We start from the raw sequence: 16,031 nt of genomic DNA on the forward strand, positions 1-16,031 counted from the left end.
ACGTTATAGTATCTGGTAAAATTGAAACGTTTTTAAAATAGTTAAAAAATTTTTTTCTATTTACATCATCTATTATTATTTATACTATAACAGAAAAAAACATGGTTAATATTACTAAAATAAATTACCTAATTTTGTGAGAATTAGACAAAGGAAAATTATTACCAAAGTGAGAATTAAAATTATAGTCAACAACATTAAACAAGAGTAGTGATATATTTAAACAAAATATTTTGTAAACTGAGACTACAATTTACTTAAACAATAATACTATAAGTCATTAATTTAATTTGCAAACGAGGAGAGGGATGGTTTTCTTTTGCCCCTCAATTATCGACGATGATGCGCCGAACAAAAGACCAAAGTCGCCCGGAAACGCGGTATAATATCTCACGTTTAACCGTAGCGAACCCCTACGATCGACGCTCGTAACTACCTCTTGACGTACCAGGTGAATTAAATATGAATAAGCAGAATGCCGGTTGACCAACTGATTCTCATGGTTCTCCCGGCCGATGAGACAAATGGTCTTTTAATGGCGCTCGTATAGGGTAATTGAAAGAGAGGATTATTGGGCTCGAATCACTCGTCTGCGTGATCTATTTTCGCCAAATTTAGTCAGCCTTGTAATTTAATCTTGCGATCAAATGGATATAACAATTGTTTGGCGTAACACAGAAAGACATAAATACACTGTACGTACATGTGTGAAATCTGATTGAGAATGTAAATTCATACTACATGGTGTGTATTGTACGGATAAGTATGCCGTTACGAAGATAAAAATATCATATTATTACATATCTCGTTTTTATTAATTATCAATATATAATTATATGATATTTTTTAAACTGCGCAGATAAAACCAATTCGGCAGGGACTTTCATACGCGCGCATGATCTTCTTTCGTTCTTATTCTACTTCGATAAACGGAGTCGCAATTATATCTTGAACATTGAGAATTACATCGAGACGGTCGATTAGTCGGTCCGAGATTATCAGTGAGGAATAAAGGTTGTCTCCCATCTCGATTTCTTGCTTTTGCGTTCCTCTTTCCTCGCCTTTCGCCTTGATGAGGAATTCTCACCGGCTCTCACGAACATCGGGCCAGCCGCCGCTTAATTCCAGCTAATTAATAAACTTTTACCATCTCTGTGTTTGTACTCATCCCCCGAGCGCGCGTACTCGTCCACCTTCCTCCCTCGCCCCTCTTTTGTACACTCTTTCGTTGAGAGTGAGAGAGAAAGAGAGAGAGAGGGGGGGGGGGGGGGGAAGATGATAGAAGGAGAAGGAGAGGGAAAGAGAGCGTTCGAATTCATCTACTAACCAGTTCGCTTCAAAGGGTGGCTTTACTCGTTCACTCGGCCCTTTCTCTCACCATTCTACCATCCTTTCCTCCCTCTCCTGCTTCTACCATCGCCTGCTTTTACTCCGCTTTCCCCTCAACTTTACCCTTTCGAGAGCGAATTCAATCCGCTTCAAAGACACCGTACAATCATCCGCCTTCTGGTATCCGACGTTCTACCTCGAGATTTTCCACTCCTTCCCGCTCGCTCTCTGCCTCACCGTGAAAGAACCGGCCATTGTAGCCGCAACATTTCCAACCCGTCCGTTGAGTGTTTCCAACTACACGTGGATGATCCTCACGTGCACACACGCACATACATATGTATACGTGCGAAGCGGTGTATTTGTTTCCCGTGATATGATAAGACGGAGATAGGATTATAAAAAATAACGTCAGTGAAAAAAGAAGTATCCGATTCAAGCACACAATTATGATTGAAATATTTACACTTCTCAATGTTAAACTGTTATTTTAACTATTTGAACGACTGTGTAAAATTTCTTGATTGATATCTAAAGTAGTTGCTATTATTTTATTCGCACATATGTACATTTTAGTGCGTAGAAAACAAATTGTTTATTTAAAATAAAAATGCAGAAAGTCTGTTTTGAGGCAAATTCAATATTTTTATTAATAGGAGTAAGTGAAAAATATAATAAGCTAGGATAAAACGTATTCGCGACGTCTTTCATTGGCACTCATTAGGCGAGCGCGAAGAGGCGAGTTCCGCGGTAAACGTGCTTTATCTGTCGACGTAACACAATGAGGACCCCCTCCCTCTCCAAGGCCTTTATTGGGGTATAATTTTGCTCAACACACAGTACGATAGTTATTGCGGGCGGGACTTTTGAGGGGGTGAAAGATCTTTAAGCCGTTTCCGCCGTGTGTCTTGACTCCTTCACTCGTCCCGCCTCCCCCTTTATATATCGTTCTATTGTAGCTGCAAACATTGCTAGTCGCCGTGTAGCTAATAAACCCAGCTTCGGGGGACGTGATTTACACCGTCGTCGTCGCTGCGAGAGAGAGATGGGAAAAAAGAGCGGGAGAGAAAGGGAAGATTGTATACTAGCACGGTTTACACGCGCGTATATTTACGATCAGCTCTGACTACCGCCATGTATGCATGCTATATATATGTATGATGTATACATGTGTATGCGCTCGGTTGTGCGGAGAGTGCGGCTCGAAAAAGTGCTGTGCAGCCGCTATTTGTTTTTCGGTTCACTCGAGCCGCCGGTTATGATCATCGGCGCGATGTAATTATCCGCGCGTTAGCTTTGAGCTTGTATGCAGGATCCCACCCTACTCGATGATAAAGCTTGTTCGTGGTATCGCGCGACGTTCTTAAAATGCACTCATCCGAATGTACGAATGTACGAGATGATCAGCAATCGCGGTCTATGATAATCTATACGCAACTTTGTTGATTTCTACACGAAAGAACGATTTTTCTAAAGTATCTAAAAATTGGGTGACACCCAGTTGGACACGGCTCAATTGGACACGAGCCACTCACAGCGCTTGAGACTACAAAGCTCCTATAAGCACCGGTCGCTGTGATTGGTGGTGTCCAATCGAGCCGTGGTCAATCGGGATCACCCCCTAAAAATTTAACTAGTTACAGATCTAAAAATATTGTAATTTTGTGTTGAACAATCAAAATAATTATAATTAAATAAGAGATATCCTATTTTTAGGTCGAAGCAGATCTTAGCTTAAATATTTCTGTGTCAATTTATATACCTGCACATCTGATTCTGTAAATCGTGCGCTGAAATCGTTTTTTGTCTGGAAATCATGAACAGAATCAGAGTAATATCACATCACATACTAAATTGACAAATAATTGAATATTTTTTGATGTTAATAATAATATTAATAATGTTAATGAGAATCTTAAATCTATGAATTAATCTATTACGAAAAATATTGCCTCAGTCGGGATTCGAAAATAATTATATGTAAAAGACTCAAGATGAGTAATATTGTAAAAAGCTTTGACATTTTAGTAATTAGTTTTAGTGTCCTACATAATTATTTTGATAGTCTAAAAGAAAGTTATTTTTAGATCTATATATTTATATACTGTATATAGCTAAATTTTTAGATACTTCAACAAAACTATTTTTTCCGTTTAATCGCAGCTTACATTATAGTTAGAGTAAATGTTCAATATCTTAATCATGATAAATCTTAAATTTTGCATAATCTGCGTTCTTCATCCAAATAGGAGAAATATTATATTCACAGGGTTACCCTCTATCGTGATTATCTTCCTTGTTCACTTGGTAGCGCGACACCTTGATGCGGTAATTAATTATTATTACACAGCGCCAAGTACACGTGGATGCGATGTCCTCGATGTCCGTCGTTTTGCTTCCGGTCGCGTGGCCATCGCGGGAAAAAAAGAGGGTCAAATGTGAAGGGCCACCCTCATTAGGTGCCGTATATCAGAACATTGGCGCGTGGCGGCGACGCGTAATTGCGCGCTTCACCTGGAACAACCCGTGGCATGTCATTCGTGTGTTACATTCGTTACATCGTTACATGCTGGTCGTGCGTACGCGAACGTGTTTGTGAGCATTAATTGCGTAGACCGGCCGCCTAATTTATTTGCTTCTTCGTGTCCTCCCAGACGTGTGTAAACCACTCGCTACGGAATCTTTTGAGTTCCCACGCGACACGGTCACCTCGGTCCTGTTTCATTTGCCCAGCACAAATATTTTGCTCGGCCGGCATCTCCCAGGTTACGCCGCGACGCCCTTATGCGAACATCCTGGAAAAAGGAATAAAAACTGCGGCGGTGATAGCATAGAAGCCTGAGATTGTTGGTCTGTACGGTAAATGCAGCCTTCCTTTTCCTTTCCTCTCATTTAGTTTTTATATCGATTAAATTATGAATTTTATAATATTAATTTATACATTATTAATTATAATTATAATTTTTTAATGAAAATTAATTATTTATTACTTTAATGTATTTAACTATTATAATAATTGAAAACAAAAATTGAAATATATTGCTCACTAGTTTAAACAATATAATAATTATAAATGCTTCATATCAACGATATTCTTTCTCTTTCCATAATAAGAAATATACCTATATTTATTATTAGAGTTTATATTGTATATATTTTCTATTTAACTATATTCTTAATGTCTTTCATATACATCTATTGAGTATCGCAAACTGCGGTCTTGTAGTTACCATCCTCATCCTGGCAAATGCCAGAAGTCTCTTTCCTGGAAAATTTGCCAACTCGATCGGCCGATACATTATTCAATCCCATCCCCAAACACTATAATTAACCAGAGTATCTTTGCGGAGTAACGATGACGGCACGGGGGACTGATTACAAGCGGAAAAACGACGAGCGGAAAGTGGAGCTCGTTCGCTAGTGTCTCGCTTTAAATCGACGCGCGGATGTCTATGTATCTAACGCGAACAACTATGTATATTTGCCAGACATAAACGGAATGGCACAGTGGAGGCTCCATGGGGTTGCTGCACCGGGTATCTATGCCGCGCCACTACCCTGTAATAATAGGCACTCAAATATTTCCCGATTAAATATTTGATCTCGTTTTTATGCCATTTATTAAAAGCCACAAGTGAAACGCGAGCGAGCGCGTGTGATCAAAATTCGCAACCACGACAATTCTTTAATTTAACGATGTTTGGCTACTAGAATTCAGATTAGGCTATCATTCGTGTGACGTACGATGTCTAGAGATTTAATCCAATCTCTGCAGGACATCGTACTAGGACGTTTGATTAAATAATGTTATTCTTTGTTTCGTCATGGCATTTGCGATTTTGTTTTCTCGCTGCGTTTATCAATGCTTCATCGCCTTCATTATTGTACAGTAAAGCAGTGTATTATAAAGTGCATTCGTAATTACTTCTCGCGATAATGAATCGAACATGAAAAATTAGATGTTTGCACTGTTATAATGCGTAGCAGGTTTTATTTGCTAAACTTTAAAAGTAAAGGATGTGATTGACATCTCTCGTTGGTGTATACAACTTCTTTTGCGACGAAGTCAAACGTTTTTATCGTCATTATGCCTCTTTTTCCTCTTTTCTTTCCTCTCTTCTCTGTGCTTCTCTTCATCATTTCTTTTTCTAATTTTTTTACCGTCAACGGTGTACGTCGTCCAATATCAATATTTTCATCGCCGATGTGCATTTCGCGCACATATACCTTTAATTCGCGATTAATAAAAATCGCGATCAGTTGACCAGCACGGTTTTTCCTCTCACTTCAGTCTATGTAATATATGTATATGATTTTTTTTTGATCTCTGCATATTACCATCCACGATGGATTCCACGCTTTCTCTCTCCTTTTTTTTTCGTGCTGTCCGTGCGGGAAATTCTTTATGGTCAGAGTCAGTCAATATATTCGGAACGATGAAGAAGGGAGTGAGGGATCCTCGATAGAGAGGGGCAGCAGAGAAGGGTGCAAAACGTTCGCAAGGGGAAACGGACGGGCGAAGGGAATAGAAAGTGGCGGCTAGAGACACGAAGGTGGAGAAGTAGAAAGAGAACAGGAGAGAGATGGGTTGTACGATCGAGGGGGAGTGGCGCAAACATTTGCCTGCCGCCCGGTAAATTAAAAGCACACAGAGAGGAGAGAGAATAGAAACGAGAGAGGAGAGTGAGTAAGTGAATGAACGAGCGAGCGAGGAACAGATCGTAGGTGGCCACCGTTTTCTCTGTCCCCCCTGCTCCACCTCATATTCTCTTTCCTCTCTCTCTCTCTCTCCTCTTCGTCGGCGTGTCACTCCTTCGTCTCCTTCGCCCAAAAAGGTCTATGTGAATGAAGAGACTTGCTTCCTACGCGAATACTTTCCTTTCTCTTTGGACCAAAGCGTGAGCGCGCGGTTGTTTTCGGAAACTGAGTTTGTACCTTTGTTAAAGAATCTTTCTGTGTTGTAATTTTTACACTAATAACGAAACATGATGTTGTTAATAAGACATAGTATAAACAAAGTAGCTCTATAAAATGTTATATAAATAGCAAATATTGTTAGACAATAAAAATAGGGGACTAATAAGTAGAAATCAATTAATCGAAAAATGCACGAATGTAATATTTTTAGTAATATGTGTATATTTGATAATTTTTTGTTTGATCTACTTATATCTTTTATAACTAGTCATTTGTTCATTTCGTTTCCAATTTATATTCTATAACATTGTATTATTTTACGGTACTTCATAATTATATTCATGACAATGCGCTCTAACTTTCGTACTCTCTTATCTATGCAACGTTCGGTTCTCGCTACTCAGCAACCGCGTGCAAACACCTTCGATCATTATCCCGTTCATCGCGGCGCGTTAGTATGCTGACAAACTGTCGTGATCGGGTCGGTACGCCGGGAATCGAGTTCTTCGTGTTCTTATCGTGCGTCGTTATCCTCCTCGTTCCACTTTGTCTCTCAATCGGGCCCTTTTATGATTCGTTTGGTTGCCGTCCTCCTGCACCTCCCGACAAACGTTCCTCCCTCGGCTATGCATGTCGTTTGCGGCGCGCATAGGGATAGAACGGGATGGTAGCGCGAGCCTCTCTGTGTTGACAGGCAAATATTTGTCACGGCATACACCACCACCGTCAACCACCTCCGCCGTCGCCGCCGCCGCCGCCACCGCCGTCGCTGCCATCTTCGTCTCGTCAACGCGTCCATCGCGTTTGCCAACCCTTTCCCGCTCCTCTCGCCACGAATCGCGTTTTCGCGCGACGAACTTGAGGACGTTATGCTCTGAAAGACGCGCTGAAAATTTCTCGGTAATGCAATGATGACGTTCCGCTTCGAGAATCTTGCGTCTTCAACCTTCGTACAGTCAGATGACATGTATTTCAAGACTTGCATATCTTGGTACCTGTGTACTTTGAGATTTGAAAAAGAAGAGAGCTAAAATGAGTCTTCTTCTGAAAACGTTAATAATAATCAAAATGCTTTCTTGATATCACTGGAAAATGAGACATTTATTATTCACATGGAATGTTTATGATAAACGTTCATTCTAAGATAATTTTAGTATAATTTATTTTTATACGGATTTGTGCAAGTTTGAAATATATTTAAATAATTTAAACGTGGTATCTAGTTGCATGAGACGTGTAGCACAATGAATATTGAGTATACAGAACCTTTCTCACAGTGAAATACAATGAATAAGGTCAGAATGACCAGGCGTAACCACTTTAAGCAGAAGGTTAAGCACCATTTTAAGTTTCCAGGTACGCTCGTGTGCTTATATCTATACTTGAACTAAGAAAGACTGGCGCCACATGTAAATTCCATTGCATTATACGCAAGGTCAATTAACATATATACACAGTGTTTAATATTATTTTGTTTAATATAATTCAATACAAGGGTAATAATAACTTAAAATTTCATAATATGTAAAAAATCTCGAAATATGAAAAATTAATTTGCGTATTTCCACTTTTGTAAAAAAACTTTATAAAAAAGATCAAAAGACGTGAAAAGAGAGGACTCAAACAAAGAAATCTAATTTCCGTATTTATTTAGTAATATGTTAAACATATAATTTTTTTGTCAGGAAACTTTCTAAAATATAATTTTGATAGAAGGCTCTATAAATTTTTATAAAAAGTTACAAAAATTTTATGAAAGAGAAAGTAAGATTGTTTTCTTCTATTCTATCTATTTTATTTAACCATTTCGTAGAATATACGATTTACGAGATATTTTGGGACAACATGTACAACGTTGATCCAGATGAGAAATCAAGTGTTTGAGATCCATTATGATACTCTCGCGCAGCCGATAACAATATTGTGACAACGTCAAGTATGTTTGATGGAAGAGTAAGCATTCAAATTAAGAATCAACAGAATGACTTTTCGATGATTGCCTATTGAAACTCTCCCTCTCTTTCTTTCTTCCTCTATAATTTACACATACATATAAGTAATTAATTATTTAGCAGAACAAACAAATCAATTATTATCGTGAATGCGTAAAATATAATTTAGTAATTTATTTTAAAGGCACATAAAATATAATATTATCTTAAATAAAGTATTATTGAAATATCGCTTAAATAAACAATGCTATATTAAATTAACAAAATGTTTTTGTTTATTACTTAAACATATTTATGTAATACCTAAGTTGAAATCAAGTCTACAATTTGAAGTCTAATCTAATTTTACATGGTCGTTTCGCGCAAATCTTCAAGATTCGGAAGTTGGATCAGTTTGATCGGTTGGCGATGTTCGATGGCGCTTTATCATTCGATTAGTGACTGTGCGGAAACTGGGGTAAAAAAAGAGAATTCTACGGGTGGGAACGAAATGCAATTGAGTCTTTGTTGCGCTTTTGACCCCGAAGTCGACTAGACCGGCTAGTGTCTGCCCGTGTTTGTCCCGCGCAAACTTTGTTTTTGCAAATAGAACCACGTGTTCCTCCGTTCACCCTCTATCCCTCCCTGCTCTCCGTGCACTTCTACCCCTCTTCGCTTCATTCTCTGTGTTCCTCTTCCCTATTTCTCTCTTTCCTTCTCTCTCTTCTCTCTTCCCTCTCACATCCTCCATCTCTGAATCCACACCCCTTTGCGCACACATGCGACAGGTGCCCGACTGGTAAACTATAACAAAAAAGCAAGCTCATTCAGACGATTTGCGCACGATTGGCTTCGCTGTTTGATTAAGGAGTTTATCCGGCATCGAAATCCACGGCGATTTCGCCGCCTCGATGTTCGTTCTCGTTTGGACTGTTCTCGCGTGAGAAGCGACTAATAAAATTCTCCTTATGTATACAGTACTGACTATTCATTTACGAATGTTTATAAAGGATAAATTGTCGGTAAAAAGATACCACTACAAAATAATGTAATCGATCGTCATTTACCAAACGTTACGGTAACCACAGTAATTATATTATCATTGAATGTATTCTTCTAGATAATAAGGTTATAAACAATAAGGATATAAATAATAATGTGTAATTACTTTTTGATTAATTATTAAATGCAAAACATTAAAGTAATTAATGAAATTTATTTCGATAGCACTTAATAAAAATTAATAAATTTTGAGTTCAATGAGAATGTAGTATATTTTTCAAACGAACAGATTTTTGTTCCCTCAAAATTCATCGTGGATAGTGTCTGAGACGCTATATCATGTGATTCGAAACATGTGTGGCACATACTAATTGAAGGGCCGGTCAGAAGCAACACGGTAGCGAGCCAGGCGATTAACACTTCTCGAAGAGACCACACGCATTTCGGGTTCCACGTATTAGAAAGCCGTTTTTGTTTGAGAAAAAGAATTGAATTCGAGTGTACGAATTAAATGAAGTATGATGGTATATTATTAAGTAATCGTTTATTAACGAGACTATGTGTGCACTACAAATGATATTATGATGATACATCTCAAGTAATACCTTCAAAGTTTTATTCTCTTTACATTACAGATCACAGTCAGGTGATTTTATTAGAAATTTGAAAGAGAAAATATTCTATTCGAAAATTTATAGTTAAAATGAAGGTAAATCTTCAGGACTGATAGATTTCGTTTACCGCTAACATGAATTTATAAACTTCGGTTGGTATTGTTATTTGTACAAACTATACACACCTCGCGAGCGCGCAAAAGGATCGTGCCGAGGATGGCAACGACAGGGAAGATGTGAAAAAGCGACGACTTTCGGAAGTTCATGAAAGTTCGTTTACACAACTCTTTCCCTCGCTACGATGCATTATGCTCTCGAGACGTAGTGACCTGAAATCTTCGACCTCTGCTGCTCTCTCGAGGGAACAGCAACGCGGCTCGTTATTCAGGTGTGCTTTCTATATGGGTTTGCGTTATACAATGTGTTTCGAAAATCGTATATAGAAAATAGTGGGATTTTCTGTACAAATGAGAGATTTTAGAAAGTGTTTTTGTTTTTTTAACAAAAATATCATTTTTGATATATAAAATTTTTTATTCAGAATTATACTTACGTAGAATATTGTAGCATGCTTGTTTATGTAGATAAATGAAAAATGATAAATGTAGAGGATTTCACAATTATTATCATTATCTATGATGATACTGAAATAGATATTAGATCCCAACGAAGAAGGACTATCTATTTCAACATATATCGAAAGATTGTGAAATATCAATGAAAAAAACATCATTAAGTATTAATGCAAACGTATTAAGTGTGTATACATATAAATAGAATAATATTAAGTGTATCTGTAGATAGCAAAACTTAATTACAAGGCAAACAAGAAAATTATTTATAATTTAAATATTTTGTCTCATTATTATACGTAAATAAGTATTAATTTTCTCTTGAAAGAATTTATTTATTCTTAAATAATTTGATCGCACACATGCTTATTATCAAATAATTACAAATAAAATCTTTGCTAACAGTAGGTTAAAATCAGCAATCTTTGCTTATAAACAAAATTTATTGTATGATCGTTTTCTAATTTTGCGAAAAGAGAAAATACGATTCGAGAGTTCGATTTGACTGATATGAAACGTGCATCTCGAGACTGGTGTCATTTTCTACCCGGTATGCTGTCCGGCCGACTACTTCTTCTGATGGAGTGCTTCGTCCGCGCGCGCAATCCCGAAGTGCACTCGAGGCCGAGTCGAGAGAGACCTCTCTACATGGGTGGTCCATTCTTCTTACGCATGCATTATATAAGTCTTGTAAAGTTCACACTAAGGACAACAGAAGCCGGTCAGACGATAGGATTCATTAATTGTACCCGGTGACCGATCCAAGAAGAATGCGGGAAAGAGTTCGACCCAGAATCGTGATAAAAATTGAGGTCTCGTTATTCCGTACATCCGTGAGCCATTAAATATTAATATAATACGTTTAATGGCAGAAGGAAGTGATGAGAAAGTCGATTTTACTCAGTGATACTCCTTTATAATTGCATCAGTAAGATACGAACGAATCTTATAATCTGAATTGCAAACGTAAGGAAGTATTTGCAGAAAATGCGATTAACTTTATAATAACAAAATAAAAATTACTTTTGGAACACTCCATATATAAAACGTGTAGTTCGAACGAATATAGAATCCGTCGATTGTGCTCATAACTGATGCTCTGAAGCATGACTTGAGAATATAAAGGATACATATGTTCAGAATCGGTTTCCATGCACGGTTGTCACGTTGTTACTGATAAGGTGATTTGTCATCTTCCTACGCTGAATTATTTTTCTTTTTCTTTCTGCCTTTTTGTTTGTTACTTTTAATTTTTGGAATTTCTTGTATTAAAAAAGAGATATATTGAGATTAACGTTTTATATAATAATTAAAAGTATTTATAATCAATCTTTCCAAACCTTAATTTAAATTTTAATTACTTACAAGTTGATAGTATATTTTATTTAATATATTTTTTTTTCTTTAGAAAATGCTTATTACGCATAAAAATTAATTTGTAAAGAAATAAAAGGAAAAGATTATTTGAAGAGCTTCGACTATATTTCAAATTTTGTAATATTTTACTGTAAAATTAAAAACGATATTTTTTTACAATATGTTGTCATACGTAAAAATTTATATTTATTGCAGCTTTTTACTCGCTAAACGCGAAAAAATATGTGATTAAGTATGAAAATAAACAGTTCATAAGCAAGATTACCCTCTTTCGAGAATGGTCCAGAGCAATATGGCCGATTCATCATGGCGTGTCCTGTTCAGTTTCCTCTTCTGGACTTTGGACAATATGTGTACGTGGGACCTAGAATACTAGGAGAGAGCGGGGTAGCACAGCCTGTATTTTGCAGATAAGAACAGACCCTATATCGTAACGCTGACAACCCCGACCCTTTCGGTACGATCAGATTTATCCTGCTTCGCCTTTGGATTTTGCTTCATCTTCACCCTCTCGTTGGAATTTCACACGAACGTGGTCCATTCTATGCAGATGTGAAATATTAGACGCGTGTGTGATCGATAACAAATCTCGATTTAAACAATTCATAATTCACATCAGAATTTAGGAAATAAACTTCTATAATATTTATATTTTTATATACCTAGGGTATATTTTTCAATATGTAAAATGTTTCTTATTATTATATAGGTATAGATCAAGTATATAAAATTATAAAAGTGGAATTTTTATTTGAATTATAAATCATGAAAAAATATATATATTCTGAATTTTATTCAAAATATACTTGATTTAATATATAGAATACTAATTTTTTAAAATATAATTAATATCTTTGACTATATATAAATAAATTTTTAATAAATGGAAATAAATTTTTTAAATATAATTCTGTTACTGAAAAGTAAAAGAAAATGTTAATTTTAAATTAAAATAAATAAAACATTGAACACAAGAAATATTAGTTCATATAAATTAAATTTTATTAAAATTTTGATCGGTTATAAATATTTATGTACTAAGAATAGCTGCAATAACAGTACATATATGGATATAAGTAAAAGCTTGAACTCGAATATTTAATAAACAGTAGAGCCATCTGACAGATTTTATGAGAAACATTTTCATACATCGTAAACTTTGTACATTGATTAACGATTGACGATAATTATAAAATAAAGATTTAACTTATTAAAAAATAGTAAATTTAAATTTAGAAATATAAATATTTTATTTTGGTTATCTATTAAGTTTATTGTAGTTAAAATTTTCGTTTTATAATAATTGTAACATTCATCAAAATAATAATTTAAATAATTAATTAATTATAATGTAGTATTATTTAATAAATTATTTAAGAAATATAAGAACGCGCGATTATATTTACCTTAATGTATATAATGTTTCTCAATATCTTTTTTAAATAAAATTTCTTTAAAACTTTATTATCAACGGAATTATTATCAGTCGGCAAATCAACAAAATGTTCGAATCTGTAAGAATTGAATATAATGAATACTAAATATATACCAGAAAGAAATCTGAAAGAGAACATGAGGGTCTTTTACCTGTAACCGCAAAATGCCCCCGCGCACTACTGCCCTCTGAAGAAGTGGATGCCAAATATATAACAATATTCATTTTTTTGCGATGCTCCTGAAGGAAATAAAAACAGCTGAAATTGTTGAAATCTCTACTAATATTTGATAGATTTATTTCCATGATAATGATTATTTCCATTATTGCCATGATCGGCATTATACGCGTAAATTTAAAGAATTTTTGAAGCACAGAATAATTTACAGCAATAGTAGTGTCATAAATTAATTTTTTAGCTGAAAAATTAAATAATGATTAACAAGATATTTAATACTTTTAGCTAAAGTTGTATTTAGCGCAAATTATTTCGCAATATTAAGAAAATTTGCATGTATCTTTATGCATACACAATAAAGAATGTATAGAATATTATCAACCTTATTTTTAAGTAAATACCTTAATTAAATATTATACTTTTATTTAAATATGAAATATTAAAAAATATAATGAAAATTGAGACATAATATTGGAATATCACAAATACGCGAATAATTATTAATTGTGTTTAAAAGAACTACGCAAGAGTAATATAGGATTGAACAAGTGCTAGAGATGCACTAGACAAAGCAAAATGCGAAATGTACGACGATACCTATTTGTCAAAATCATGTAAAATACGAATAATTGAATAAACCGTGAATATTTTTTATACGTGATAGTTGGATATCCAAACGGTGTTCGGCGAACAGCGAAGGGTGAAAGCGCATCACGCGGCGCGATGGTTGATATCGTCATCACTTCGGCATTCACTCGGCGATCTTGCAGGGAGACGGCAGTGGTACGAGTCGATTTCAAAAACTTGTTTAAAATATAATTAAGAAATAGATTAGAAGAAGTTATTTGAAATAATAAATTCTTAATAACTCTTTTATCTTTTTTATTTAAAAAATATATCTTAAATAACTTTATTTTTTAAATACGACCGAGCTCTGTAGTATATTAGTGTATTCATAATTTGACTTTATATTACGTGAAACAAAGTAAAATCCAATTAGTATTTTATCACGAAATTAATGAAATAATTTCTCATATCAATTTTCTCAAAATTTAGCGGTTTAGATTTAGTGGCGTGTGTCATTTAATGTAATACCGTAATTATATCGTGGTGCATTAAAGAACATATATATATTTGACATTCATTTTATAATTTCAAATATTTCGTATCAACTAATGAGCTGATAAAAGGCAAGGCAAAATTGGTTTTTACTAATGTGGTTTTTTTTACAAAATTGCTTACGTGAAGTATTTCTGACATCCCAACATTATATCTCAATGTTCACTGCTCTCTCTCTAATGATTTACAATTAAATAAAGATTAATAATATTTAAAAGTAAACCAAAAGCCACAATGCATCAATCTTTTAATAAAAATATTACGTACATTGCTCGGATTCCGCGTAATAAAAAGTAATTATAAACTAATAATCGCTCATTGTAATATAATTAAAATATTTAAGAGTCTACGGATATTCATGATCTATATGTGTGCATACGAATCTAAAAAATAAAGCAAAACGTGCAATAAAGCCTATTCATCGGAGAACATTAAAAATATACAAGCAGGTCTGCATGCCGCTTTTCACACATTTTTTTTTTGAAACCTAATCATGACAAATGCTAGATAATACGAAACGTTATACTTTATAAATACTCACTGTAGTCACAGTATAGTATACGATTATTAGTTCGTACGATTAATTATTTATAAAGGGATCGAGATGACAATCATGTATCGCGGAACAGATATTTCATATGGTTCATTAATTTGGAATCAAAACGCGATGGAAAACAAAATTTATTACTATTTCATGATAATTACGGGCAACAATTTTTGTTTAACGTAAAAATTTTGTCTCGCCTGAGTATAACTCTCGATCATATAATTTGAACGGTATCACATGAGTCATAAAAAAAGCAACGTCCTCTATAAATAAATACTCTCATGCAAATAACACAATTTATACGATTCTTACTTTCACAGTTAATATAGTTTGTATAATTAACAATTTAATTAATTTTTTACTTCCGTGTATCTTTCGCGATATTATCTGTACAAACACTACAAATAATTGAGCGTAACTTTGGAACTATTTGTCGGTAATAAAAGAAATATTTCTCTTTTTTATTAATCTTTAACTCATTCAACGATTTCAGCGATTTATTTCTATCAGGAACATTGCGAAAGATGAATATTGTTGTGTAGTTGACATTCACTTCTTAATTCAGAGAGCAGTAATGGGGCATTTTGCGGTTATAGGAAAAAGGCCCTCATGTCCTCTCTCAGGTTTCTTTCTCTATATACTTATAAATTTAGAATTATCTGTCTTAGTCTTCTCGATCTGTTGCATTTTCTCTTAGTACATGTTTTGCATGAGAACATTATTAAATAATATTTGCACTTCTCTCTCTCTCTCTCTCTCTCTCTCTTCTTTTTTATATTTTTAGTCTTATTTCTTTGAGGCTTCAATTATTCCAATTTTTAGTTACTATTTTTATATGCATTGTTATAAAATTATATTCTGAACACGTTATGGTATAGTACAAACAAATATACGTAACATATAATGGGACAAAATTGAAGGCCGTAGATGTGTGTTACCTACCGGGCATATTCGTGGCTACATACTTCATCGTGCACGTTTGTGCACATAGAGGCGCCAGTAAATGGGTT

The sequence above is a fragment of the Trachymyrmex cornetzi genome, unplaced genomic scaffold (assembly GCF_001594075.2).
Source record: "Trachymyrmex cornetzi isolate Tcor2-1 unplaced genomic scaffold, Tcor1.1 scaffold122, whole genome shotgun sequence".
Lineage (NCBI taxonomy): Eukaryota > Metazoa > Arthropoda > Insecta > Hymenoptera > Formicidae > Trachymyrmex > Trachymyrmex cornetzi.